The sequence below is a fragment of the Sinohyriopsis cumingii genome, chromosome 5 (assembly GCF_028554795.1).
Source record: "Sinohyriopsis cumingii isolate HCF-2022 chromosome 5, ASM2855479v2, whole genome shotgun sequence".
In the NCBI taxonomy this organism is placed as follows: domain Eukaryota; kingdom Metazoa; phylum Mollusca; class Bivalvia; order Unionida; family Unionidae; genus Sinohyriopsis; species Sinohyriopsis cumingii.
Genome location: NC_142965.1, coordinates 83618570 through 83646529, shown reverse-complemented (window position 1 = coordinate 83646529; position 27960 = coordinate 83618570). Strand labels below are relative to the sequence as shown.

At 41.4% G+C, this 27960-nt stretch overlaps 1 protein-coding gene across 1 annotated transcript in view; it reads left to right on the top strand.

Annotated features, from left to right (window-relative positions):
• Positions 1-2459: 2459 nt before the first annotated feature.
• Positions 2460-27960, top strand: part of LOC149799640 (receptor-type tyrosine-protein phosphatase delta-like) — a 172271-nt gene continuing 146770 nt past the window's right edge. The window contains exon 1 of the mRNA XM_089958980.1: positions 2460-2586. The gene's annotated coding sequence lies outside the window, so the exon portion shown is untranslated. The remainder of the gene's footprint in view (positions 2587-27960) is intronic.

Genomic DNA, 27960 nt, shown 5'->3' with positions numbered 1-27960 from the left:
TATATCTTTTGAATTTACCTCGAGTTCAGTTAAAAGACATTTTGATTTAAAACAGTGATGATTATGTGGTGTCAGCACATAAGGACGTTAGTTTTAATTCGGAATACCTTTAGAACGTATCCGGATTGCATGGAATTGATAAGCTTTTTAGGAATTTTAGGAATTCATTAACCTCTGTAAGTTTTTTTTTTAAAATTCTTTCAGTTTGTATGTTAGGTAAATAAAGTCACATCTTCATTTATACAAATCGTGATGGTTGTCGTTCTTTCTTGTTATTTTGTTTAAGCTTCTAGGTCGTAACACTTGAAACTAACCTTTTATTAGGAAATGATTGGAGGTTTTCTGCTCTACTAGCCAGCACTGGTCTATACCATGAGACCATATCCTCTTTAACATTGATATTTTATCAATTTGTCGATTTAGAACTGCTAAGGGAGTCGATTGAGTTCGTTGTTAAGTTGCTCATTGGTTCTCTGGTCAGGGATATGTGGGTATTGTGATTCATTGTGGCAATATTCGTCAGACTTAGGGGCCATCCGTATAGTACGTACGCAAAAATCTGGCAAAGCTTGACCCCTCCCCCTCCCTGTACACATGCGTACATTTTTACACACACACACACACACACACACACACCTGCCTTCGTATGCTTGACGCACACACCCCAATTAAATAGAACGGCCTACATTTAATCCACGCAGAAACGATCAAGGATTCATGATATTTAAGTCTTTAATAAAACAGATAGTCCACCGACGTTGAATGTCTGGCTGCATCAAAGAAATACGCTTCTTAACTTCAAAAAGTTTGTCTAGTGTCCACTAAAATTCAAACGCCGACTGAACCAGTCGAACAAGTTACGTATTAGACAGATTACTATCGAGATTTCACCCCACTCCCGTTTCCTATGCGTATGTACATTATCATTGGGCACCCCCCCCCCATACGCAAGCATACGCAATTTGGATTCCCCCCCCCCATGCTTATGTACTTAATGGACGGCCCCTTACTACAATGGTTTGGCTTGTTAATGCTGCGATTCATGTGTAAACACTGTCGCGTTTCTTAGTTTTATGTAGGCTCACAATAAAGCACTATTAGAGCAATATACAATTCATTTGCATAAGAATATAGATCAGGCTGTAAAAGCCCTCCATCCCTTTGTCTAAGAGTAACACATGATCCACTTGGCTTTTTATATATGATGAGTCAACAAATATTAAAGTTGCAGTCTGTCAAAAATGAGGTAATCATTTAGCTGTCTATACTAGAATTTTTCAATACTTGTCTACTTTTCTGAGTTCACTTAAACACGACTTCACGTTAGAATACACAGCTTCACACGAAAAAATGTTAAATTTTGGACTGTTAGTATCTATTGCAGGCATCATGTATCATTATCTTGACTCTGTATCTAGTGTTTCCCAAAGTGCCAATTTAGAATGGTGTTATGTGACAGTATTTTATTGAACATCAGGTATCTTTTCTATACCAGGCCACTTCTTACCTCCCATCAGGATATTTTTCAGTAACTTGTTCTTTTATTGGTTACAAAATTTTATTGTGTCCTGATATAAAAAATGTCATCTTTGTGCTTGACTTAATTGTAAACGGCAATTATTGTGTCCAGAAGCTTATGCCATTCATTGTGTCAACTGCTCAGCACCACGTTGTGATGCATAAAAGAGGTCTTTGTTTATTTTATGTACTCGTGGCAGTGTGTCCACATACTTAGTGGTAAGTCATTTTCACCCATTTCCGATGCACTGGCATTTTGTTGCCCATCTTTTTTATTCTGCCCTATATTCTTCACACTAGGGCCCATGTCATTTTACATTGGCGCTCTCCCATGCTGTTCTTTCCCCGCACCAGGTTGTTATTTTCTCAGGGTTTGCAGAAATTAACTGTCTTTTCGGGACTACTGGTTCCAGTAACCTTCAGTTGTCAACATGTTTGCACCATGAAATGGACAGAGATCAATTGTTGGCTGTTTGAAGGACAACAAAAAAAAAATGTAGAAGAAAAGATTAGCTATTTCTTTGATCAAGAGAAACAATACCAGGGTACTTGAGGGTTTCATGGGGAGAGACTCAAGTATGAACGATTTTGACAGGAAAAAAAGATGGGCAGCGAGAGTCAGTGCATCGTGAATAGGCAAAACTAACTAACCTGTACTTGTACACATTCGTGTAGCTCAAGTTGAATGTTATCACATCTCAGTTCAACGTGTTCTCCACCTCTCTCTCTCTCTCTCTCTCTGACATACAGATAAAGGCATTTATACATGTATATGTGCGTATGTATAATGATAGACTCTTATTTTTCTGTTTGATTATCACATTTTAAGCAGGCTAAATATTCTTGACTCCAGTTCCGGAATCTAAGTGAGAGCGCTGTGGTAGGCTTCCTGTATGTGTCACAAGTGCACAAGTGACTCAAAAAATTATGTAGTATGATTATTAATCACGTTGGTAATTTATACAATGATCTTCCTTAAAGGGTCTTAGTAAGATGGCGATTGATTACGTTTATTGCTGAAATATGAAAAGTAATTTACCCTTATAATCCTATTAAAAGATGAAACAGGTAAGTGTAATAATAATAATGCTTATTTAATTAGAATAGCATATGTATTTTTTTGGAATGAAAAATAGGTTGAATCAACTAGTGTGTTGAGCATGTCATTCTTTCCCTTTGACTACTTATATTTTCGTGCTGAAACATTGCCTGTCAAAGCATTTTACTAAAAATGTTCATCGTAATGTATAGCACTTTTGGCAATGAACCATTGTACTTGTACACGTAACCCTAGGTGGTTATCTCTCCAGTTTCCTATCAGTAAAATGTCAGTCTTGTCGTGGTTAATTTTCGACCCTGATGCTTTTCCAAATTTTTCAAACTCCCTTTGTATGTGTTTAAAAGACTTTGAATCAGCTATCAAGTTTGTACAGTCATCAACGTGTTAAACCATTTTAAGTCATTTTTCCAATTTGAAATGGGGATTCCTTCTATATCTTTGTTATTTCTTATTTTAAAGCACAATATTTATATTGTTCTAACGTATAATTGCTTTGACAGGGGACATCCCCTTCTCATCAATCTCTCAATATCGAACTTCTGAGTTGACGCTCCATTTACCTGTACCACTGAAAAACTTTTGTGTAACCAGGTACATTTTCGGAAATTGTTTCCGAAGCCAAAACTTTGTAAACAAATTGTCTATATAATAATGTTCTAACATGTCCAAGGCTTTCTCTCGGTCAAAAAAAATTAATGCACCTTTATTTCCTTGAATATTCTAGAAGTCGATTGTTATTTGAATAATTTATATATTATTTTGTATATCCCTCCCTCTCCCACACCACTTTGATTCCTATTCATTATTGTGTTCATTCCCCCTTAATTCTGTGAGCTAGTATCTGCTTAATATTTTATAATCTACGTTACGGAGGCAGATTGGTCCCCAGTTCCTTAGATCTTCTTTATCTCCATTCCCTTTATATATAATTGTAATTACTCCCTCTCTCATAGATAAATGCTTTTCTTCCTGTAGAAAAATGTTTATATATAAAGATTCTAGCATGGGCACTAATTCTTTCTTGAACGTCATATAGAACTCCACAGTTAGACCATCTGACACCAACGTCTCCCCCCCCCATTAAACTTTCACTTTCATCCCTATGTTCTGTAGTTATCTTTTCCACCTTAGCGTTTTCTAAATATGTATTGATAACACCTTCTTCTATATGTTGTGATGTATGTAATGCCCTATAATAGGATTATATTTTCCTTAGCACCTCTTCCTCCCTTTATATATTACATTTCCCTCACTTTTTTTGGTCCATGTTTTTCTCACCACCCCACCCCCTTGGAACTCCTCTATTCTATATTGGCCTTCTTCATTTCCATGCAAGTCTCCATATTTTCCCGCCCTTCGTCTTATTCCTTTTATTTCTACATTATTCATCCGTTCTAAGCCTCTTTTGGCTTTGGTTTTAATTCCCTCCCCTGTTTCCATCATTAATCAAATGTTCTTTCTTTCTTATTTTATCCTTCCTAATATTACACTATTTTTTAGTTTCATCCCTTATAGTTCTTTTTAATTTATCCCACTCCTCCTGTCCAATATTTAAATGTTCAATTTCATTTTAAAAAATTAAGCTTTTCGTTTATATACGCTACATACTCAGCGTCAGTTAGAATGTTGTTAATTTTCCGTATCGCAGGGCCACATTACTTTGTTTTATTTGAATACATGATCATTCATAAAATGATCAGAGATCTTAGTATTACATCTATTGAATTCTTCTGTGTGTCTTACACGTTCGTCTGATATGTAAAAATGTGTCCAGTCTGCTCGCTTGTCCGTTTCTGTATCAGTGTTTAACCAGTTCTTAGTATATTTAACCGTCTGTATCCATCAACTAATTTGTTTGCTTTCATAATTTAAAAATAAGTAAATTAAGATGTCAGTAGTGAATGGGGATACCCTACGTACAATGGGAATTAGCATTAAAAACACCCCTGGGACACTCTACGTACAAGGGGAATTTAACATGGCGAAAAATCGTGGGTCACTCTACGTACAAGGGGAATTTAACATGGGGAATAGAGTTTGGGCTTGTTTAGGGACAAGGGGAATTGAATATGGGATTTTTAAAAAAAAAAAAAATTTTTAAATTTAAATTTAAATTTAGGCAATTGAAAAGTCATTCTCTTTTCGAGAAATATGCGTGGCCCTGAAAAGGGCCTTTGGCTTTCCTCTATTTCCTCCATTTACTCATCCAGCCCCTAATTGTTCCCCAAATTCCTTTTTTCTTCTTCTTTTCATTGTCCGGTATCCAGTCCGGGTGACCCATGGCTCGGAACTTCTGTTGGATTTTTATCCAGTTATTGCTCAGTCTCTCATATTCTTCTTTGTTCTTTCTATTCTCTTGTTCTTTTCTATCTTTTGCCCACCTGTCCTTAATTTTCTGCACTTCTTCCTCTATTATCTTTTTCATCTTTTCTTCCGCTTTCTTTAGTTGTTCAATGCCCCTTTTCACGAACTTCCACTCTGACCATTTCTCTAGCTCTTCTAAATAGCATCTCACTGCTTTTACTTTGTCCATAGACTCTTTTATAGTCCCCACTCTTACATACTCTGGTTGAATCAATCCTCTCAATCTCTTAACTTCTTCCTCTATCATCTCCTCTATCATCTTCTTCGCTAATTGTAGTTCATTGACATAGTCAAGACTTTTTCTCAACCTCCATTCTCTTTCTATCCTTTCAATAGTGTACTCTCCATCCATCATCCAAAAGTAAACATTTCTTAAGTCATTAAACAACGCCGACACTTCCATCTTGTATTCCGTAGAATGGTTTGAACGACGGATACTGTAAGTTCTTATACGAAAAGCGCGGACGTGAAGGAAAACATCCCCCTAAAACATAAAATTGATCTTACCTAGATCATGACCAAACAACGCGCGGACGTGAAGGAAAACATCCCCCTACTTTCTCATTTCATATAATAAAACCCAAACTATACTCTTCACATATGCTAATAAATAATAAAGAAACCCATAATCTACCATTCACACAAACTTACATGAGCGGTTACAAACACAAACACATACACTCACACTATGAATAAAGAGTTAGTGTTTATATTCACACTACTCTACCTACACACATTGGCAAAATGGATCGTTATTTCTTTTCTAGAGTATTGGGTAGCCCTGAAAAGGGCTGTTGGTTTTTTTTAACTCCAGATGCACCCATCTAATGATGGCACCTTCCTGGCCTGGCGCCACACACGCATCTTCTTCCCCAGTCTCCTTTCACCTTTCTTCTTGGGAGTGCAGAGGCGGGATATGTGGCTTCAGAATCCCAATTTTCTGTCTCTGGGATTCTGAAATTTCCTCTCTCCTCTTCTTTGTTTCTTCTCTCCTCCTCTTCTTTTCTTCTTCTTTCTTCCTCCTCCTCTTTCATTCTTGCTTCTTCGACAATGGCCTCCGCGGCCAGTTCATCTAGTATGCGCCTGGCATATTCCAGGTCCATCTGGAGTTCTAGCAGTTTCACAATTCTATTGTTCATTCTTCTGGTGGTGTTGATCAATCAACAAGGTAGCTGGACTGCCGAACGAGTTTCAATTTATACTAAAAGTGCGGACGTGAAGGAAAACATCCCCCTAAAAACATAGAATTGATCTTACCTAGATCATGACCAAAAAAAAACAACGCGCGGACCTGAAAGAAACACTCACTCACTTTTTATGCTACCCATTACTATTCTAAAAATTTTTTGTTATTAACCACTTCAATAGACTATCCACATACGCAAAGCAATCCAATCTAACCCCAAATATACACCTCAAACACCAAAAAAAAAAGACATCATTTTAATCTACTATCCATACCAACGTACGTGAGCGCTTACAAACACACAATCTTATACACAAACACATGCCCTCACATTTTTTGAAAAAGAGTGTTTATATTCACACTACTCTACCTACACACATTGGCAAATCGATTGTTATTTCTTTTCTAGAGTATTGGGTAGCCCTGAAAAGGGCTGTTTTTTTTTTTTGTTTGCTGTGGAAATCTTTTTTTAGTTTCTAAGAATGCGATGTCCTCTAAGGATAGACTTTCTGGCAATAGGTCTGCTTCTTCGGAAAGAGAAGAACTCTTTGGTGTCGATACGACAATCGACAAAGCCTCTGTCAGCTTCAGGTTGCTGCTACTGTTGTTGTTGTTGTTGTTGTTGCTGCTGTTGCTGCTGTCTTTGAAGTCTGTACTTCTCTGTCCATTCTTCTTTCTCCCTGTTCACTTCTTCTCTGAAGAGCTCTTCTATCAGGTCTTCAGTAACTTTTAGCATTCTCACATTCTCTATCTCTTCTGGCTTCGGTATCAGACTGTGTCTGACCCTATGCAAATTCACGTAGGCATCGTTGAGCTTAGCTAGTTTGGAGCGCATCTTCGTAGGAGGATGAGTCGACAATGGATGGTTAGACTGGAAACAACCCCGGTTCTTAAAGTCAAAGCGCGGACGTGAAGGAAAACATCCCCACACGGTTTTCGAGTCGCAACGTTCAATGAGTGTCATGAGAGGGATAGTAAGAAATTAAAGAGCATGAATCCAACATTCTTATAGCTAAACAAACCACAAAGCCATTTTTTTCAAAACACAACATTTTTTATTCAATAATCACTTAACACTAAACAACAACTCTAACATATTTTAAACAATAATCCAACATGATAACATCAAACATTTCTTCTCAATTTACAGTCTACTTTAAATAGGGCTGACAACGTTGTGAATGAAATTGTGATTTCCACTGTTGGAAATCATTAGGCCATTGATGGACACTACGTTTCCTAGCTTGAGACAAAAGATAAGCATAATGGTCACAAAACCATCGATCTACTTTCACATCGTTTCTAGAAGAAGAACGAGGATCAAAATGAGTCACTAAATGTTCTAAGGAATAGCCCAGGCTGCGATGATGTAGAAAATACACACAGTACTGTCCACACACCAAGGAATCTGTGCCTTGTAATTTCACATTATTGAATTGGGTGGTTTGAGCATTTCTTCTCATAAAGTCAATGATATCGTCTTCCAAAGGAGGCAATCCATATATTCCACACATCCTTCTTGAGGAAAGTAGACGGCTACCCAGTGGGTTCCTGGGAGATGACTGTCGTCCGTGTTGATCACGTAAGCTTGATGGTCTTTAGGTTTGCGATGAGGGAGTTCATCTTTAGCACAGACGACAGGATTCCAAGAAGCCGTATACGAACTGTGGTTCAAAAGGTAGTAAAGTTCCCAGGTATCCATTGTTTTGTGTGGTTTTTTTCTTCTTCTTCATAGGTAATAATAAGTCGTCAATTCGATCCTGACTTTTTGCTTGAAAATGTCTGACAAATAACCGTTTCTTCGTTTCGTCCCCTCACTCTGATTCAGGAGAGTTTCGATACGATGGATCTCTTGAGTGGTTAATGGTGGACAAGAATGTTCACGCAAGTCTTTATACCACTGATGCAACACGTCTTCGTCCGAGATGAGACTCCAAGCCTCGTCCAGATACTCGTCCAATTTTTCTTCTTGACTCAACATCAGGCATTTATCGTGTTGAATTTGACTGGGATGAGCGTTTTGACATCCATAGCAATTTTTATTGATCAATTCCGTCATTTTTTCGACCAAGTGTTTGGCAAAACAGGAGACTAAATTGGCTTCTTGTTCTGGCCATCTTGACTTCATCATGAACACTTCTTCTTTTTCCACGGTCTCCTCACATTTCATGTCCAGAGTTTCTCCACTAGGTAAAGAGGGATAACAGTCTTCCATGGCTTCTAGTAATCTAGAATAACTTCTCTCAAACTGTTGATTTCCATGGTATTATCGAATTCTGCATACAGGATGACGTTCACCGTTTCATCAGGGTCTCGGTCTTTAAACTGAATTTCCACACGAATCTGGCCGGATTTTATAGGGTGGAAATGTCCCTCGTCGCTGCCTTGGTCAGGAGTGAAATCTAAAGCCCACAAAGCGTAGCCTCCTGAATAATCCTCGTACGTAATACCGTGACTGGTATTGGTTCCTAACTGGCCGGTGGCGTCGTACAAGGACAAGTACGATCTCAAGTAATTCTTCTTGGTAAAGTCAGGTTCAAACGGTCGGGTACACAAGGTTTTGCCATCGCGACTGACTTCGATTTTGGACACACCAAAGTGTTGAAAGTAGAAAGGATTTTTTTCGGCAGCTCCGTTGAAGGCTGTATTCTCGACGATACCAACGATCAAACGTTTGGGTAACTGTCCTTGGAACAGATGATCTTCGATCATGGATCGCTGTCCCTTGGGAATGGTGAAGGTTTTCACTTCCACGCGTCGTATGGGATACTTGGCGGTCGTTCTGCTCAACGTCTGACTGATGTCGTTTCCCTCTTTAGGTAACACTTCCACACGGCGTACGTAGAGTCTGGCTTCTTGGATTTTGGTTTTGTAACCGTCACTATCAGCCAATAAATGAAAAGCGGTACTGCTACAATTCAGTCTCAGGCGGACATCCACCCCGTTCAGCAAATACTTTTCTTGCAACCACATGTCCAAATGCAAGCGATCCATCAGTTCTAAACTTGTGTCGACTCCCGTGATTCTCTTTCTTCGTTCTACAAATCCACCATTGTTGTCTTTCTTTTCATCAGTTTCCAATATTTCAAACTTGGTAGGTTCGTCAGCTTCCCATACCACACAGGCATTGAGATGAGTGTTCTTGGCATCTATTCCGTACGTCAAGAGATTTTCCAGGTAGTCTCGATAAGGGTAAATATCCATGCTGCTACTAACCAATTTGTTATTCAAGTACAAGTCCACTCCACTGAACAAGGAATGCATGAAATTGTTGACGGGAGCTACTGCTTCATCGTCTATATGACCTCCAGTCTTATCTAAAATTTTGACTTTCAAGTACAAGTAACTGCTATTCAGATCGATGTAATCTTCGGGCTGTCCTTTGATTTCAAACTCGATGGGAGCGGAATCCGTCAAAGAGGAGACGGGGTGAAATTCCACCCACTGGGATTCTTGCATGGTCATCATGGTGGGGGGCATGGCAAACAGATCCAGTTCCGTCTTGGAACAAGCGCAAGACTCTCGGTGCATCATTTTTTGTTCTTTCTCAATAATCGAAAACGTCTAAGTCTCGAACGGTTCTTCTTTTCTTGGCCTTTCTAGCTTGAAGTCTGGTGAAAGGGTGTTTTCTGCGTCGTCTCTTTCTGCCTTGTCCTTGCTGAATGCCTGACTCGGTAGCGTGTAGGGCATTTATAGGTGTTTCTCGGCGACCCAAAATGTCTTTGCCCGTTTGCAGCAAGACATTTTTGCCTGCCCTCATGAAGGCTTCTTTAGGGTTTTGTTTGTCGATGATGACATTTTGGAGAAATTCTTTGCCTTGCGTCAGTGCCGCATCTTTCAAGGCGTGCAATCCGCGTGTCACCATCGGTTTCAACACCGGGGCCACCGAACGAAAGGCCGATTTTAACATATCTCCTAAACCGTGTCCTCGCTGTCGAGCAACCCCTCGGTACACTGGATATATGACTTAAGAGTCGTGAGAAAACCGTTTTCGAAAATGGAGTTTCACCGTGACTTTCCCTTTGGTGAATGGAATATTTTGTCCCAAATCTCCTTTTATAGTAATGTTGACCGTGTCCAAATACGACTTGCTGACAGGCAAATAGTGAGGATGTACAAATTCGCGGTGGACGTGGTAAGTGTTTCCACCTTCCTCGTCAGCGTTCGTGGCAGAATCCACTTTGAAAGGAATGACACGTAGTAACGGTACGGAGGTGTGTCCCACCACGTTGTACTCCACCACATCGGAATACACGAACATCAAATTCAGTCCTTGATTCAGTTCTACTGGGGTACGAAATAACTTGCTAAACGACTCGTTGTCGTAAACGATGGGTAATTCGTTTTTCTTGAGCATGGCCATTCTCATGTTCATGTCTCCGCCCAACATGTCATACAATTCAGGACAAAATAAAATGGACAGGATTTTACTCCGTTCAAATTTCATCGAGAAGCGACGAGCTGCTTTCTGGTACTCCATGGTGACACTTTTGTTGATATGCTCCAAAGCTTTCAGAAACACGCCATTAAACCTGGTGGCTATGGTGCTGACCAAATGTTGACCACTAAAATAATAGCCTGGGGGGAATGAACAAGTGATAGGTGGTGTACTTTTGTGTACGGGTTTTCTTGTCATATTTGACATTGCTATCCATCCACTGTTGCATTTGCTCGTCATGAACTTCCACATCAAAAAAATTTTGATTGGGAAGGATATTGAGGACTTGGGTCGGGTGAATGATTTCTACTAAAGCCACTTCCCAATGGGCTTCGTGATCTAAGGGGATGGCCTGAGGTAATTTGGCCGTGTAACAGCACAACGTGTTGTGGGGAAACACTTCCATGGAACTGTCACTGGGTAAGGTTAAGTAAAATTGGTTTTGGTGACTCATAATTCCAGAGTTCTGTGGCTGTCCGAGGGGTTACTGGACGTCAGAGGCGTGTCTCCGTCTAAAATGGGGTTCTGATTGTGGTTGGAGTGGTGACTGGCACTGGCACTGGACACAAGGTTCCCGTGGTTCTCGTTCGAGGAGAATTTCAGGGAGGGATTGGGAAGTAGGTAACCGATGCAACTGCTCAATAAAATGGTCCACAATTGTTTGTCTCCTTGTTGCAAACTCAAATTGGCAATGGCTGCCCCGATGACACAATACACCACGAAGATTTGGCAGAAAAAGACGATTTGCGTTTTAGGCACACGTTCTCCACACCACACCCACAAGGGTTGTTTTTGTAAATCTTGCACAGAAGAACTAGGTGAAGGAGGAATGGTCGACGTAGCTGCGTCTGTGTGAAAGGGCATGATGGTCACTTCTTTTTATAGTCGATGACTTGCGAAGCGTCGATCCAAGAATCAAAACTGGGTGGATATCCTTTCCAACGTACTTTGACTTCTTTGACACGTCGTTTGCCCACTTTACGGGTTCTGCGTTCGAGAATGCTTTCGATGTCGTACACGTCGTCTTCTTTTTTGGTGACACGTTGTAACTCGGGCAAATAAAACGTTCCTTTGAGCACTTCTCCATTCATGTCTTCCAATTTATAGACGGCAGGATGACGGCCATGCACTCGTCCAGTGACGCGAAACAATTCGGTCGTCCAGTTAGGTAAGTAACCTTTGTCAAAAGTGCGTTTGGTTTTGCCAATGCGCACCCAATCTCCTACGGCCAACTCTCCACTTTTCTTGGGGACAGCCCTCGTCGGGGACGTACCAAACAGGCGCTCAAACACCAACACTTCGTTCTCGGGAGTCACTTCTTGCGGGGCACGTCCGATGCTTCGATGGTAAGATTGGTTGTACGCTTGCACCAGGTGCGGTAAGATGTCGATGTACTTCAGAGTGTGGTGATGCGTAAAATATTTCCACATGCGTTCTTTCAAAGTGCGTTGAAAACGTTCCACGATGCTGGCTTTGGTTTCGGGATTCTCGGTGGTAAAAAAATGAATATCACGTTTCTTTAATTCTTTTTGGAAAGCTTGGTTCAGAAATTCGGTGCCTTTGTCCGTTTGCCATCGAAGAGGGTGACGACCGCTTTGTTTCAACACCCGTTGCAGGGCTCGCACTAACTCGCTGCTCGATTTGGAAGTCAAGGGCACGACCCAGGCAAATTTGGAAAAGACGTCGATGACACAGAACAAATATTTGTAGCCACGATTGTAGCTGGCCAAATGAGAGACATCAGCTAAATCGGCTTGCCATTGATGATCGATGCCTTCCACTCGGGTGCGACTTCTGGCAAACTTGCATCGAATGGCTTTGTGTAAAGTGTAGGTAGCTTGTTCTTGTAACCATCGTTGTACTTGAGGTAAACGGAGACTTTTCAGTTGAATTTTGGCAGCACGATACAATTTTTGAACTCCTGCGTAACCTGCAGGATGTGAGGGATCGTAGTAAATGCTAGCTAAGACTTTTTCCATTTTTTTGTGTTTGTGTGTTAATAAGGCACCCACTCTTGGAAGAGGCTACTCTTTTTCTCTTGGGGTATTTTCTTGGATTGCAATGCTTTGCGTGTGCGACCGGCAATAGGTGTTGAAGAGGAGGAGGATGTCTGAGCGGGGGATATCGGTTCATGTTTCACTTCTGTCTTCACTTTCTTTTTCTCTTGTGATGAAGAAGGGGTGGCCATCATCTTTTTAATCCATCCAATTCTGGAGGTAGGTGGTGTTGTTAACTTGCGTACTTTTTCTGGTGGAGTTTGAAACCCTTCTTCTTCTTCTTCTTTTCCTTTTTCTGTCTTGGTCACTGGTAGTGGTGGGACTGGTACTGGTACTGGTGATGGTGCTGGACTTTTCATCAAGGTCTTAAAATCTTTCAGAGTGGGTAGAGCTGTTTCGTCTAAAGCTTTCTGGTGAAAGAGTTGCAGTCGTTGCAAGAGTTGACCGTACTTTTGCGATTTTTCTGTTTCGGACAAATCTTGGCGATCCATCAAGGACTGCAATTCGTGTTGTAACTGGGACATCTCGCTCAAATGGGGATTGGGAGGTAAATGCGGGGTGCGTTGTTCTTGCCACCGATGGTATTCCATCCATCGTTTGTAAGGCACTAAAGCTAGTTTTCGTCCTTCCATGGGGTTGTCAGGGGTCGATTCTGAGATCTTGGGACTTCCGAGGGCCTTTTTATCTTGCTCCCACCAGTCCTCCCAACATGGTTCCCAAGACTCCTTTCAGTATGGGACCTAACAAGAGAGGCAAAATGCCTCCACGTTGGACTAACATCTTCTTCTTTTGACGAATGGGAATTTTCTTTCGAACTATTTGGCGAAGAACGTGACGATGTTTGCTTAAGCATTGTTTCTGGTGTTTGGACAAAGGGATCGTGCCTTTCAAAACGTTCAAACAACATTCGCACACGGTATCGATGACCTCTTTGGAGGCCGATTGAATGAGTTTTTTTCGTAGAGGTGAAGAAGCTTTGGACAGGACAGATAACATGTCCCCATGTTTGACTAAACGTGGTGGTAGTCCTTTTCTTTTCTTTCCTTGGGGTTTTCTGGAGGGTGGCATCTTTGAGTCTTCAGGAGCACCAAAAAAACACTGATACCCCCGACTTGGTCACAGGTCTTTTTTATACTGGAACGCGTCGCCACTGATTGTCTTTACGACGTATCAGTTTGAGGACAGGCATGACACGTCGTGCAGGGGTACGCAACGGACTAAATCGAGCCAGTTCTTGCTTGGACAAATCCAGTAAACTTTGTAACATGCCCGATCTTTCATGGACTTTGATTTTGGGAGAAGGTACTTTGTGAGCAGCAGCCACTGCCACTAAATTGGAGGGTCCTGCCACTGGGGAAGTTCTTTTTGGGGTCATCAACGGAGAAGTTCTTGGTGTGATCAACGTCTCCAAGTACTCTTCAGTTCCTGGTGTCATCAACGGAGAAGTGGACAAACGTGAGGATGCCGGAGACGCAGTCACTGCCGTGGCAGGACGTGGTTTGCGAGTGTAAGGTTCCGTCCTGGCCGAAGTGCCTCTCTTGCGACTAGTTTTCTTCTGTGGACTTTTCTTTTTCTTGGGGCTTCTTTTCTTTTTCCGGGGTGGTGGTGTCTGATCAGAGGAGGGTCCCGCCACTGGAGAAGTTCTTCTTCTTGGGGACCTGGTCTTTTTCTTCTTGGGGCTTCGTTTGACTTTTTTCTTGGGGACAACTTTGGGGCCATTAGGATCCCATCTTAAGAGTGAGCGAATGATGACCCCTCCTAGAGTACCGCTCCCTCCAGGTTTCAAAATGATTTGTTTTTTGGTTTGAGTGTCGATGCGGGGATCGGCCAGTTGGACCAAAGCGACTTTGTTTCGATCGAAAAAGCGTTTGGTTTGATGAGGAGTCTGAATGATTCCTTGGAGTATTTGACGTGCCGTCACCGTGAACCATCGTAAGACTTCTTTGAGACTAGCTTCTAAGACACGAGCTCGTGTTTGCGGATTTTTTTCTCGACTGATGCCATACAAGGCACGAATCAATTTGACGGGAAGATGCGACTGAAGGGACGTCATGTTGACGTTGTGTGAGACAGACGAAAAAGGGTCTGAGGTTTTTATAGATTTTTTTATGGGGAGTGAAATGAAGTCGAGGACGGAGACGTGTACAGGACAGGCCCTCCGTCTTGGCACCAGTGGTGAAACAAGTGGGTACGAAATCGCAAATCCTCGGGGGTGGTAGGTTTCAAATCGACGAGTAAATAGGCGTGTGGCGTTTGAGTGGCATCATCGTACGCCTGAGTCAGCAAAGGCGTTCCTAACTGTTTGGCTAAGACTTGCACTTGCGATTTATCTCGAGGGCTTTTAAACAAGACCACGTAATGCGCATTGAGACTGATGGTGCGATGGGCTTTACTTTGTTGAAACAAATTTTGGGTGATGTAAACGACACTGGCATTACGGTGATGCCCTTTGCGCGTGAACCACAGTTTAATTTCTTCTTCGTCGTCTCCTAACATGTCGTCGAAAATGACCAAATGGGTTAGACGGGAGTCAGAGACGATGCCGTCGTCTTCTTTAGGAATGCCTTCCACAAACACGATGGAATCGCCTTGACTTTCTCGCAAGAGGCTGTACGCCGATTGCCACTCTTTGTAACACCACACGATCCGTTGAGGTGGTCGCTCGATCAAATGATGTTTATGTTCGATCAAACGTTTGACGAATTCGGTTTTGCCTGAACCGCTAGGTCCAGCAATGGGCATGTTAAAAGGATGGCGAAGATACAAAGCCTCCCAACTGGCACGATCTAAGTGTTCGTCGACGACTTTGACAGTAGAGGAAGAGGGAGCAGAGACAGCAGAGGTAGCCATTGTGTGAGAAATGTCACTTGTGACACGAAAACAAACAAGACAAGAGTTTATATACTTTTTCAGAACACGTTTATTGAATGTTTTTTTTTAAACATGAATACGAAAGACAAAAATACATAAAAGCCAAAGGCTTAAGTACAAGGATAAAAGGCACATGATAACCATTAACGTGGAATAAACACAAGTGTCTGTACAGCAACATGTTTTGGGTAATGTTCTAACCAGTTCTATAGTAGGGGGTAGTAAGGTCACACAAGTGTACTCCCGAAAGGGTCTTTCAGGCCTATCCACGACAGTCCCGTCCTGGGTGACGCGTTCTTCTGGCACCGTCACTAACACGGGTTGAAAAGTAACTTTTTTCCTTGAACAACTCTCGTGCATACTGGGCCACTTCTTGGGTCCAAGCCTCAAAATCCCATTCTTTCCAGGCATGGACATCAGTCCAATGGGGATGTAAGTCACAAGCTACACACACGTCGTCATACACGTCTTGGGTAGCTAAAAGTTGACGAATCTTTTTTTCCCGTAGAGGTCGAGAAGTATCCAGATGAAACCGCAAGGCTTTGAGCAAAAGGAGTCTTTCGTGACCATTTAAGGCCATTGAGGTGGTAAGTACTAATCGTAAAGAGTCCACAAAGAATCGGCTGGTAAACGAAATCCCAGAAAACAAGTCACTAAGACACACACCACTTGTCGACCCAAATTGAATGGATACAGTTCTTGTAATAATCGTGGTAATGATCCACGGTTTGAATATGGTCATTGAGTTCCTTCCACGGAATCTGTTGGATTACATGCGATAAAAGTCGTGGCATGGCAGCCTGTTTTTATAGTCTCTTTGTTTCGGAAACAATACACGTACTTTCTAGCCAGACATCTTCGTTCTCCAGTAGGGAATCGAAATGTTGCATACTGTAACCGAAACGTCAGACTTCGTTTAGAAGTTTCCTCTTCCGCTAAGTAGATTCCACGTAAAATATGTCTGTAATCCTTTACCTTGTCTTCCTCAATGTGTTGTACTAGGTGAATCTCGAAGTAACCAAAATAATCAACACGTGGATCATCGGGGGCCTGGAAGTATTGAACAAGGTCTGACCACTGAAACAATTTCTGACGAATCAGTTCTCTTATATCATTCAGGTACCAGTGCTTAAAAATCTGGTGACGTAACGGATGCAATTGTTCTTTACGTTTGACTTGTATTTTGACCAGCTCTCGGTAAATGCGTTCTCTCAACTCCACAGGCAAAGCACGAATGTTCTCTAGCAAAGTATCCATGAATAGGTCATACTAAATCCTCTTTGGTCTGACACAAGAAATGTACTGTTTGCACAAACATGGTTTTAATTCATTGTCGAATCTAAATCGTTTCACCACTAATCTACACATTACAATTCGTTCAGAAGTTTCCTCTTTCACCAAGTTGACATTGCGTGAAAGATGTTGGTAATTCGTTAACTCTTCCTCTGGAATTCGATGCAGTACGTTTACAATGTAGTAGATAGAATCGTCAATACCAAACCATTCCTTTTTATAACCAGGAGGTCGTTGATCAATGTCTGTCCAATGGAACAGTTTCAACTCAATCAGTCCTTGTATAGCATTCAGGTACCAGTGGTTCAAACACCGGTGACGTAACGGATGCAATTGTTCTTTACGTTTCACTTGTATTTTGACCAGCTCTCGGTAAATGCGTTCTCTCAACTCCACAGGCAAAGCACGAATGTTCTCTTGTAAAGTATCCATGAACAGATTATTATGGTAAAGTTACTTCAATGTCTCGGTCCCACTAAGGGTAAGTAATGACAATTCGGTGACCATCGAGCATGTTCTACGTAGGCCGAATCTTGCGGTTCCCAGTGGTGAAGTGACACACCGCAACTGAAGCACTTGACTTTATCTCCGTCGCCCAAGTAGAAAAATCCGGCTCTGGCTAATTCTTCGGGGGTCGGTCCTCCCAGATACTTAGGCCATTTTCCTTTGAACGATTGAAGACGATTTTCAAAGTCGCAGTATTCCGACAAACGCACAGGAAACGAATATTCGTCTTTCACAGGTTCGTTTCGATGAGGGTTGGGTGACAGGAACAGGAGTTTGCTCAGGGCTGGATGACATCCGTAGGGGGGTAGACGTGAAGGTGAACATTCCCCTTTAAAACGAAACCCAGTAAAATGTCCAAGAGGACGAGCGGCATCGCTTTCGCATCCCTCAGGTTTGACACGCACAGCATCCCTTTCCATGATAGGGGTCGTAAGAACAAAGTTCCCATGATGCTTTACGGCATCGCTCAGGTCACAACGTACAGCATCGTACCCATCGCAAGGCTCACAATCGCATTCCACTTCCGAAGCCCCACACTTGAATTGTGCCTTTCTAAACAACTTGTTTTGTGTTTCTCTGAAAGTATTCATCTTGTTCGCTCGGTCTTGGTAGTCACAATGAACTATCGATCTTGCCTAGGGTTCCTTTTTTATATACAGACCAATACCGACATGTCCATACGGTAAGGTGAAATGATTGGGAAGTCGCACTCGCTTCTGGTACACGATTTGATAGACTTTTTCCAAGGGCCGACTGACGATGTGGTGAGTGGGTAAACGTACAATCTTGTTCGGTTGATAGGTGGTCACTTTAAAGTTTCCATCCTCTCCCGATTGCAAGGCTTCTTTCAATACCCCAAAGTTGACCACTCGACTGGTACGATAATTCAGAGTCAGTCCTTTCACTTTGCACGTCGTGTGCACTTCTCCTTGTTTGTCACGGTATTCGTAGCCGTAATTTTTGGGACCGCCACTGACGAAACTTAAAATCTTGTCGTCGGGATGCTCGTCTGTCCAGGCTCCTAAACGGTCTCCTTCGATGTCAGGGTGATGTTGACTCGGGTGATGGATGTAAATGCAACTGTCCGTGTCAAACTACAGGACGCGTTCTCCTAACAGTTCTAAAGCTTCGTACAATTTTAAGCGAGCATGAGCTGTCACGTAAGCCGCAATAATGACATTTCCAAAAGGGTCGTCTTGTACAAAGTCCAGATCTTCTTCGTAATTGACCAAGATCAAATTCTCTCGAACGACGTCCACGTGTTTCATGTATTTGGTTTTGTCGTGAATCATCTGGAAGTAGCGGGAAGGTTCTGTCAAATATTCCGTCTTGGGTAAACACGGTCGTTGTGCCATTTTACCCCACAAGCAATTTAACATCACTTTGGCAAACGATCGCCTGCCTTCGTTTTTCTCGATGTGGTCTAAAGAGATGCCTTCTTGTTCGTAGTAGTTCTCTTTGAATTGTATTTGGTCTTCGGGAGTGTGACACCAGGACGGATAGCCGCTGGCTTCTTGCTTCAGTTTCAAAAAGGCATCCACGTAGTCAGCGAAAATGCCTTTCTGACTGGGATCACCCTTGTGGTATTGTTGTGTCTTGGGAAAGTGGCAAATTTCGTACACTTCTAACAGTTGGTATCCCATGTCCAGAGCTTTGAACAATTCTACGCTGACCCAGGTTCCCGTCAAGGCCCGTTCTTCCTGGGTGTGCTGACAAGGTTGGTCTTGGTTGCACGTTTCGGCACAAGTACAGCACAAGGGAAACATCAGTTTGCCTTGACAATGGTGAGGTAAGACGGGATGGTATAGGTTCGTGGGAGGCAAAACTTTACACTTGATCAAGCCTTCGTATTGTCGAATGTTTTTCAGGTCGATGTGTTCCGTTATCAATTGCGGGTGCCCTACAGGAAAGCGACAATATTTGCACACGTAGGGATACAGCGAACACACGTCCAAGTATTTGATTTCTTCTCTTTTCTCTTCGTCGGCTTGGTACAGCAAACAGGTGGCATTGGTCCTTCCTCCGTACAAACTATCCCTCGGGTTCAGCGGGTCCATGAACTGGTAACTTTCCACGAGGCGTTTAAACTCGGGATCGGTTTTCATACGGTGATCGTACTCGTGTTCCCACATTTCCACCACTTGGTATCCTTGCTGTTCTAACTTTAGGCGTCGCTGACAAGTGTCCTGGTACAAGTCTTCCATGGTCCGTTGCAAAAACTGATTTTTAGTGCTACGATCAGGGTAACAGACGGGACATCCGTGAAATAAGCAACCGTTAAACTCGTACACGATCTTGGGGTTTTCTAAGTCCCAGCCATCGACCGAATACGTTCCGATGGTCTTTTCGCCCCCTCCGTTGCGGGCATGCTGAATCCACTTGTCTTCCTTGTCGCACAAGTAATGTAACCAACGTAGGGCTTTGACCGAGTATTGACGCTTGACATAGTTGGTCGTTTGAGGACTGATGACAGCCACGGTGTTTTCAGGCATGAATCTTTGCCGGCACACTAAGGAACACGCTTTGGCAATGGTGCAAGCTTCTTTCAAAGGATCGACCCCTCCGTGTTCCATGAACAGTTCTCGAAATTTTCCACAGCAACGCCGTAAAATGTCCACGTCGGAACGACAATACTTTAGCATTTCTTCCTGAAAGTCGAAAGGGTCCGAGACGTGTGCCTGGTACCAAGCGTAGAAAGCTTCTCGTTGTTCGGTACGCATGTTGTCGGGGTCGTAATAGTGAGCCTCAGGTAAATGGGGTAGAACGGCGTGTTGATTGGCTTCCGTATTGAAAAAGTGTGGAAAGTAACCTTTAGCCATTTCTGTCATTCCAAACGTTTTAGGCATTCGACTCAAAGGCATGGCCAAATAGCTTATCGAATCTTTAAACTGTACTTGTCCCACTTGCATGAAAATGATTTTGGCTCCGTTCAAAGTCACTTTAGGACGTTCGGTGCCATGTTCCGTATAGTATCTGAGAAGAAACTGTCCATCGTATCCGGAGAAATTGTGAGCCATCACCTTGGCATGACGATGGCAATCTCCGTAACGTTCGATGTCCTCTTGGCTCTACGTCTTGTCGATGGGGTCTAAGACCCATTGGGCAAAATCGGCTAACGTGTTCGGTCCCCGAAATATTTTTTCACGTCCTCCAGGAATCTTGCTGCAGTGAGGGCAATGACTGAAGATAGGTTCTTGAATGCACTTCTCGCACACTCGATGAGCCACGCAGAAATTAGGAATGTGAATGCCAGTCTCTTGCATGCATTCGAAATCGAAAAAGATGAAATTGCCTTTCTTCTTGTGACCGTCCTCTTTCTCTGGTGGGGGTTGGTATTTTTGCACGTAGCATTGGTGTTCCAAGTCCACGATGTGGTGACAAATGTGACATTTTTTCTTTCCTGAACATACGTGTGCCTTGGCACTATTGGTACGTATGCCTTGTCCACAGGTAGGGCACATTCTCAGCAGTTGACAAGCACATTTCTTCTGTGAACCTTGTGTTTTCAGATGTTGTTGGTAACAGGTAGGGCTGACAAACGTGCGCAAACAAGCTGAACAAGGCACTGGTCCTTCGCTCAGACAGGGTGGAGAGGCCAAACATCCTGGGCATTTCCATCCACAATGCTTGTGTTGCTCTCGATTATTATAACCATAGTCACATTTCTCACAGTAATAACCGTATCCCAGGAATGCAGTGATACTGGTAATAGTATCGAAATGTTCATCGTGATAATAGACATGAATGTATTTTCCGTCCTTAAAGTCTTGGCCTCGAAACAAGAGAGGTCCGCGCACTTCTTGAGGGTGCACTTTCAAGGTGTAGCGTGGAGCTAGGGCATCTTGCAATTTTTGCATCTCAGGAATGCCACAGGGTGTGTCTTTGGACAGTCCGGCTTGTTGTAACAGGAGTTCTGCTTCGTTTCGTTGTTTGGCTCGATCAGATCGTTGAATAGTGTTCCAGGTTCTTTTCCTTTCTAACGTGTCGTTCTTGTTAGCTTAGGTTCGTCCCACCACGATGGCACGGGCTAAACACATCTGGTCATGAGGGTTGTTAATTCGGACGAGACTTGTTTTGGTGTTGCGAAGGTCGTCCACCAATAAGATCCTTTTGCGTCCGGTCCCTTGAGGAGGAGAGACGTGGGTCATGTCCAGTGTGGCTTTTCCATCGGTGATGTCAAACTGGTCATTAGATTGTTGCACGTGTTGAATCTTGTCCATGACTTTGGAAGCGGTCAATTCTGCAGGGGTGCTAAACTCGATCCAAACAGGGGATTTCAAACCGTCGTGTTGTTTGGAAAGTCTCAAGCGATCGTCTTCTTTGGGTTGACATTGTCGCTTGAGTGCAGTGAGCAAAGAATCCCACACCCCAGTGATGAACACTTCTGCTTTCTCTAACGGCACTTCAGCCTTGAAATCTTTAAACTTCACTGTGTATTTGTAAGCCGTGGTTCTAAATTTTCTAGAGGAGCGCTTTTCAGTCTCTCGAATGGAATAGTATTTTTCAGGGTTGACTAAGGGTGGTGAACTTGGTTTAGAGGGTTCGGATTCTGGTTCACTCATGTCCTCTTCAAAATCACTGGCATGAATTTGTGCCAAGATTTCAGCCCTGGTACGAGGCGATAGATCACGTTTCTGCCTCTTACTTTCTTCTTCTTTCTTCTCGAATGAATAGGATCGTTTCATCTTGAGTGAAAAACGTCAAATGACTCAAGTTTAAACACCATAGACTAATTTATAGTCATGGCAGACCAGCGTATATAAAAAGGGTGTGTGTCTTGTCCTTTCACTATTCATTTCACTCTCAAGCTGAGCACAACGATGGAAGAGACTAACCAAATCGAACGTTTCGTCAGAGCTTTGCGAGGGGTCATTAGAAAATTCTCTTCAGACCAGCCCACGGACTACTCTCCTTCCTTTCGAGATAAAAGTCAAGATACTTGCTATATTTGTCAGAAGAAAGGGCATTGGTCTTCAGAGTGTCCAGACCGTCAAAAAAGAACAAAAAGAGGGGCTAAAAAAGACAAAAGTCAAGATACCTGTTATTATTGTAAAGAAAAAGGACATTGGTCTCCAGATTGCCCAAAAAAGAAACAAGAGGAGTCAGAAGAAAAGAAGGATTCTTCAGAAGAAGAGAGGGATTCTTCGGAAGAAGAGAGGGATTTTTCAGAGGAAGAAAGCAGACAGGTGAAGAAAAAGAAACAGGACAAGATAAGAAGAAGGGAAGAAAGTGAGGAGGAAGAAGAGGAAAAGAGTGTGACGGTGAAGAAATTCAAAAAACAGAGAGACTAAACAAGGAGAAAGAAGAAGTCAATGAACTTTATATTAAAGTATTGTGTTGTGAATTGTGAATTGGATTGTAACAATGGATAAAAGAATAAATTAAGTATTAAAAGGCAAGTGTCTTTGAGTTATGATTTTAAAATAAGAACGTACACTCACGCACTCATACACAGACACGTACTATAGGGGTAAAATAGGCTGTTTATTATTTTATTATTTTTTTTTAGTTATTGGCAAATTGAAATTGTATTTCTTTTCGAGAGACGTGGGTGGCCCTGAAAAGGGCCTTTTTATGTTGGTGTAGGGGTGAGTTTAAGCAATCAACTTTAACTGCCTTAAGCCTTTGCCACGGCCAAGGCCTACTTCTGGACTGCGTAATGTTGATGATGATGATTGGGTTGAAATCACTAAGGGTGGTACGGTAGGCTTAGTCACAGGGTTGACGTGTTTAGCTCGGGAAGGTCGTATTCTCTTCGGTCGTGATAAAGAAGTCTGATACATTTGTTTCAGACTTCTTAACTCCGCTAAAATGTCCAACAGTACCGTGACCGTTTGATTTTCACCCTCTTGTTTCTTTGCTGCTACTTCTTCTTGCTGTTGTTGCTGTTGTTTTTTTCTTACCTCTTCTTCTTGCTGCTGTTGCTGTAGGAGAAAAGCTTGTTCCGCTTCCTTTTGTCGTTGTATAAATTTCTCCAATTCTTCTTTCTGTCTCTGTCTAAAATTCTCCACTTGCGGTAATGAAGAAGGTAACACAGGTTCCGGAACAAATTCTTGCGAGGTAAGAAAATCCACAAAATCCCAATTCACCTCTTCTGAAAGTAAGTCCGGGTTCCCTTGGGCAGTCTCCCCTGCTGGTGCACCCCAATGGATCGTTTTCTGAATTTTCGTCATGTTGAATCACTGTCGCATAGATTGACTGTACGCAAGCGCTAGCGAATCTATATAGACTACGTGACGTCACAGACTGCTCTCTTCGGATTGGATGCGGGCTGACTGAATTTTGTAACGCGTGTTCGGATTGGTGAATGAACTCGATCCGTTTCAATCCTACCTCTACCTATAAATAAGCGCAGTTCACTGCATTGATTCACCTGTTCTCGTCGCTTCAAGATGTGGACCACAGTTGAGTCATCCACCCTTGTGTCTTCCATGATGTTTAGGACGGACATGCTCATGTATGTCCGATCCAAGTGGACCGTTGTCCACAAGACAAACACCAGCCTGTGGATACGTAGGATCTACGTGGAAAGACAAGGTTGCCTCAAAAGAGTGCTGATTTACGGGCCAACAGTGAGACGCAGCCTAAGGACAAGAAGAAGACCAATTCGGTGCCCTTTATGTTAATGGATACATTAACATAAACCCAAAGGCCCTTTTCAGGGCCACGCATATTTCTCGAAAAGAGAATGACTTTTCAATTGCCTAAATTTAAATTTAAATTTACAAAATCTTTTTTAAAAAAAAAAAATCCCATATTCAATTCCCCTTGTCCCTAAACAAGCCCAAACTCTATTCCCCATGTTAAATTCCCCTTGTACGTAGAGTGACCCACGATTTTTCGCCATGTTAAATTCCCCTTGTACGTAGAGTGTCCCACGATTTTTCGCCATGTTAAATTCCCATTGTACGTAGAGTGTCCCAGGGGTGTTTTTAATGCTAATTCCCATTGTACGTAGGGTATCCCCATTCACTACTGATGTCCTTAACAGTTAGTCCATTTTTATCGATCAATTTCCCTTTCTATCCAATTAAAATCCCCCCCCCCCCCCGCCGCAATATAAATTTCTGTATTGTGTATGTTTGAATATGTACAGTAAGGTTTTCTATGAATTGAACCTTTCTCGCATTGTATTGTGATGGAATGCATACGTTAAGGATGTGCTAATTGTTGATCTTTATATGTAAGTCTTCCATCAAATACTTAACCCATCTCTATTTATTCCCATTGCTTGTATCCTTCCTTTATTTTTTACAATTATTTAGATTCCTGGTTTTATTACATTATTGTTATTAATAAAAGTTGTGTTTAGTTTTAGTTGTATCATTTATGTTGTAATTTTCGTGTTTATTTCATCCATTCTCATTTCCTATACGATTTGATAGTGGTTCCCTATTTAACAAACGTTTTCCATTTGGGGTTTCTTGTCGCCTCATACAGGTGGTTACATTTCTGCTCGGCCTTGCTCGACCGTATTTCCTTATTTGGTGTTTATTTCTTCATTTGTTTCATTTATTGTGTACATTTTGTGCTGATTCCATTTCCGGTTTGCCCATCCTAATTCATTTCCATGTCGTCATTGTCATTGTCTTCTAGCTTCCCGTTTTCACCGTCTGTTTCAATTGTCAACAGAGATTCATTTGTTATTGCTTCACAACCCTTGTCTGTTGTCGTCGCGTCATCGATCATCCGGACTTTTTCCTGTACTTGTTTTTTTTTTTTTTTTCTTTTCTTCTTATAACTCAGTATCGTAATTCGTTGTGGGGGGGGGGGAATTTTAGTTTAGGGTGCTGTAACCCTATTTATTACGTTTTCCCCCTCATGGATTGATTCTGAGGAGTGTACTGAGGTATATTTATTCTTATTTCGTTCCTTAATGGCAGTGATAGAGATGAGATGTTCAATTCCAATCAGATCCTCTTGTGACCCCTCTTTTGTGAGTTCTCCCTGTGGAGGTTTCCCATCACACCTCATCCTCATCTGAGGATTCTTCTCCTTTGCCATTGCTCATGTATATTAATACTAGCCATGAGCCATTGTACATATATACCTTGTACATGTATATTAGTAGCAACCATAAACCTATGTCATTTGTAATTCAGTAGTAGCCATTAAGCCCTTTTATATGAATATATGTTATACGGCAAACAACTATTAGGCTAAAGCGTTTATTGGTTATGAAGAAAAAATATATTGTATGTATTCTTTCTTATACAAGGACTGTGGTGATAATTTCTAGGACAATACATGGTTATTTTAAGTAAAATCTATATTAGATGATGATGGGTTAAGCTACCTATGGAGAAATCAAAGTTTTGCGTTAGTTAAATGATTAATAAATTCGGTAGAACAACGACTATAAGAGCAATACATTCAAGCTTGGACAGCTAACGTCAATACGTCATGTAAAGGTCTTAATTACAGGTTATTTAAAACTAGTTTGGATTTAGAAAAGATCTATGTCTTTACCAAACAATATATTGAAAAATTTAATTAAGTTTAGAACTGCAAATAACAGGTTTCCCGTTGAAATGGTAGATGGGCTAATGTTCCATATAACGAAATATGTTGCATGTTTTGTCAGTCTTAAGAAATAGGGGATGAATATCAGTATCTTCTGTTATGTTCTTATTTTCATGATGAAAGACAAAAAAATTATACCTCATTTTTGCACTTTCCGGAGTAACATTTCTAAATATAGTCAATTAATGAATGCATGTAATGAAGGATTCTTACATTTTTGTGTGTATGTTTTAAGATTGTGTTTTCCAGATTTTGTAATCTCTGTTAAGCATTATGTAATAACGTCACACGCTATATTCATGTAATAACGTCACACGCTATATTCATGTAATAACGTCACACACTATATCCATGTAATAACGTCACACGTTATATTCATGTAATTTGACTTGTATACCTCATATGTTGTAAATATTACAACCTGATTAAAATAAAAGTCTTGCCTTGTTTTATCTATGTAGCGTTAGGCTTCAGTGTATATCACTTGTGGCAATAAACTATTGTATACATATACCATTAGTCTGAATAAACCGTTTTGCACAAATCTGACAGTAGTAGCCATGAACATTGTACATTGTACATGTATACCAGTGGTGACCATAGACCATTTTCCAACCTGTCTTATTATTTATTCTCCTGCTTTAGTTCGTCCAGTGTTGCACCTAGTATCCCAAGAGCAGGGGACATTATGCCCCCCCCCCCCCAAATTTGGGATTTGCGACATTTTAAGTGGGACAAAGGAAAATTCGTGTTCACAGTGCACTAGTAATCTTATTTGCTCTGACAGTTTTGCCACCTTGACTTTGTCAGCAGTTTTGCTGCCTTAACTTTATCACCTGTAATGTGCTTAATGTTTCCACCTATTATGTATTGTTTAGTGAATAATAAAATATAGCGTTGTAATATGTCAGCGTCAAGGACTTGCCGATTTTTCATATTTTGGAGCTCCTCATGTGGCAACCCTGACTATACTATCATACTTTTAATTGTATTTTTTGCAATAAACCTTTTATCATCGACTGTAGTAACTCTTGAAAACATTAACATGTTTGAAAACGAAGTTAACATGAAATTATATGTATGATGGAATTTTCTGTTGCGGATCTGGGATTGTTTTCTATTTAGTGTTCACTGATTATTAACATCTTGTATTATAATACCTGCCAAAGTTTTCTTAATGACTTACCTTTCAAGAAATAAATTACATTGTATATTTACACATTTTTTTTAGTATATTCTGTCATTAATACAGCCACAAAATAAAATAAATCTTCCGTGTTCTAAATTTAATTTTAACCTCAAAAATACATTTCATTAGAGACCATCAAAGCTTTTATATTGTTACTCAGCTAACGACTACACACCTTGAATGTTTTCATTTCAAGATACATTGTTTAAACTCGATATTCATCTGACAGTTTTATCACCTATAGGGACTTTGATCATTGTAATGGCAACATAGACATGTAGGATCGTCCATAAAAGAATAGTTCTAGGCGTAATTTAAATTTTTCCCGTTGGAAAAGTATGTTGGGGTGGAGGTGGGCATACAATATCAAGATTTGGGTCATAGATGACAAATTGTAGGAAACCTGTGATCCCACGTTCAGTGTGCAATACCGAGTCGATTCATTCATCTTGTCTGCCCATTATCTTATCTCCTGGGAACCCCTAAACTGGTACGTATACATTCTCCAAATGTTGTAGCTATGTTTCCCTTGGGGTAACCACGTGTATCTGCAAAAGAAAGTCATCCTTGATTACCATCATTGGGGTCAGGTCAAATGTCAGATGTACAACAACTTCAATTACAATATGTTCAAATATTTTCTTGCCAGACAGTGGTAGTATATATGTGGTCATTGCAGGAAAACATATCATATATGTGATAGATTTTGCAATCTTCCCCTTCAGTCACTGTCTAGGCATGGGAATGAGCACCGGGAAATGGAGTTTGGAGTAACAAAAGATGCAGTAAAAGATATAGGGATATACAATGGGAATCAATTGCGGTTGCTATAGTTGACAGGTTTGTCTCGAATTGGTGCATATTTGCCAATTTTAGAATTGGGATAAAAAAAATAACACAAACGCCGATAATTCTGTGCAACTACTTTCGCATCTACTGTATGCTTTTTCAGGCACAAAATGTTTTGAAAGAAACGGATGACGTCTTTATATTTTAAAATAACAATTACGTCAT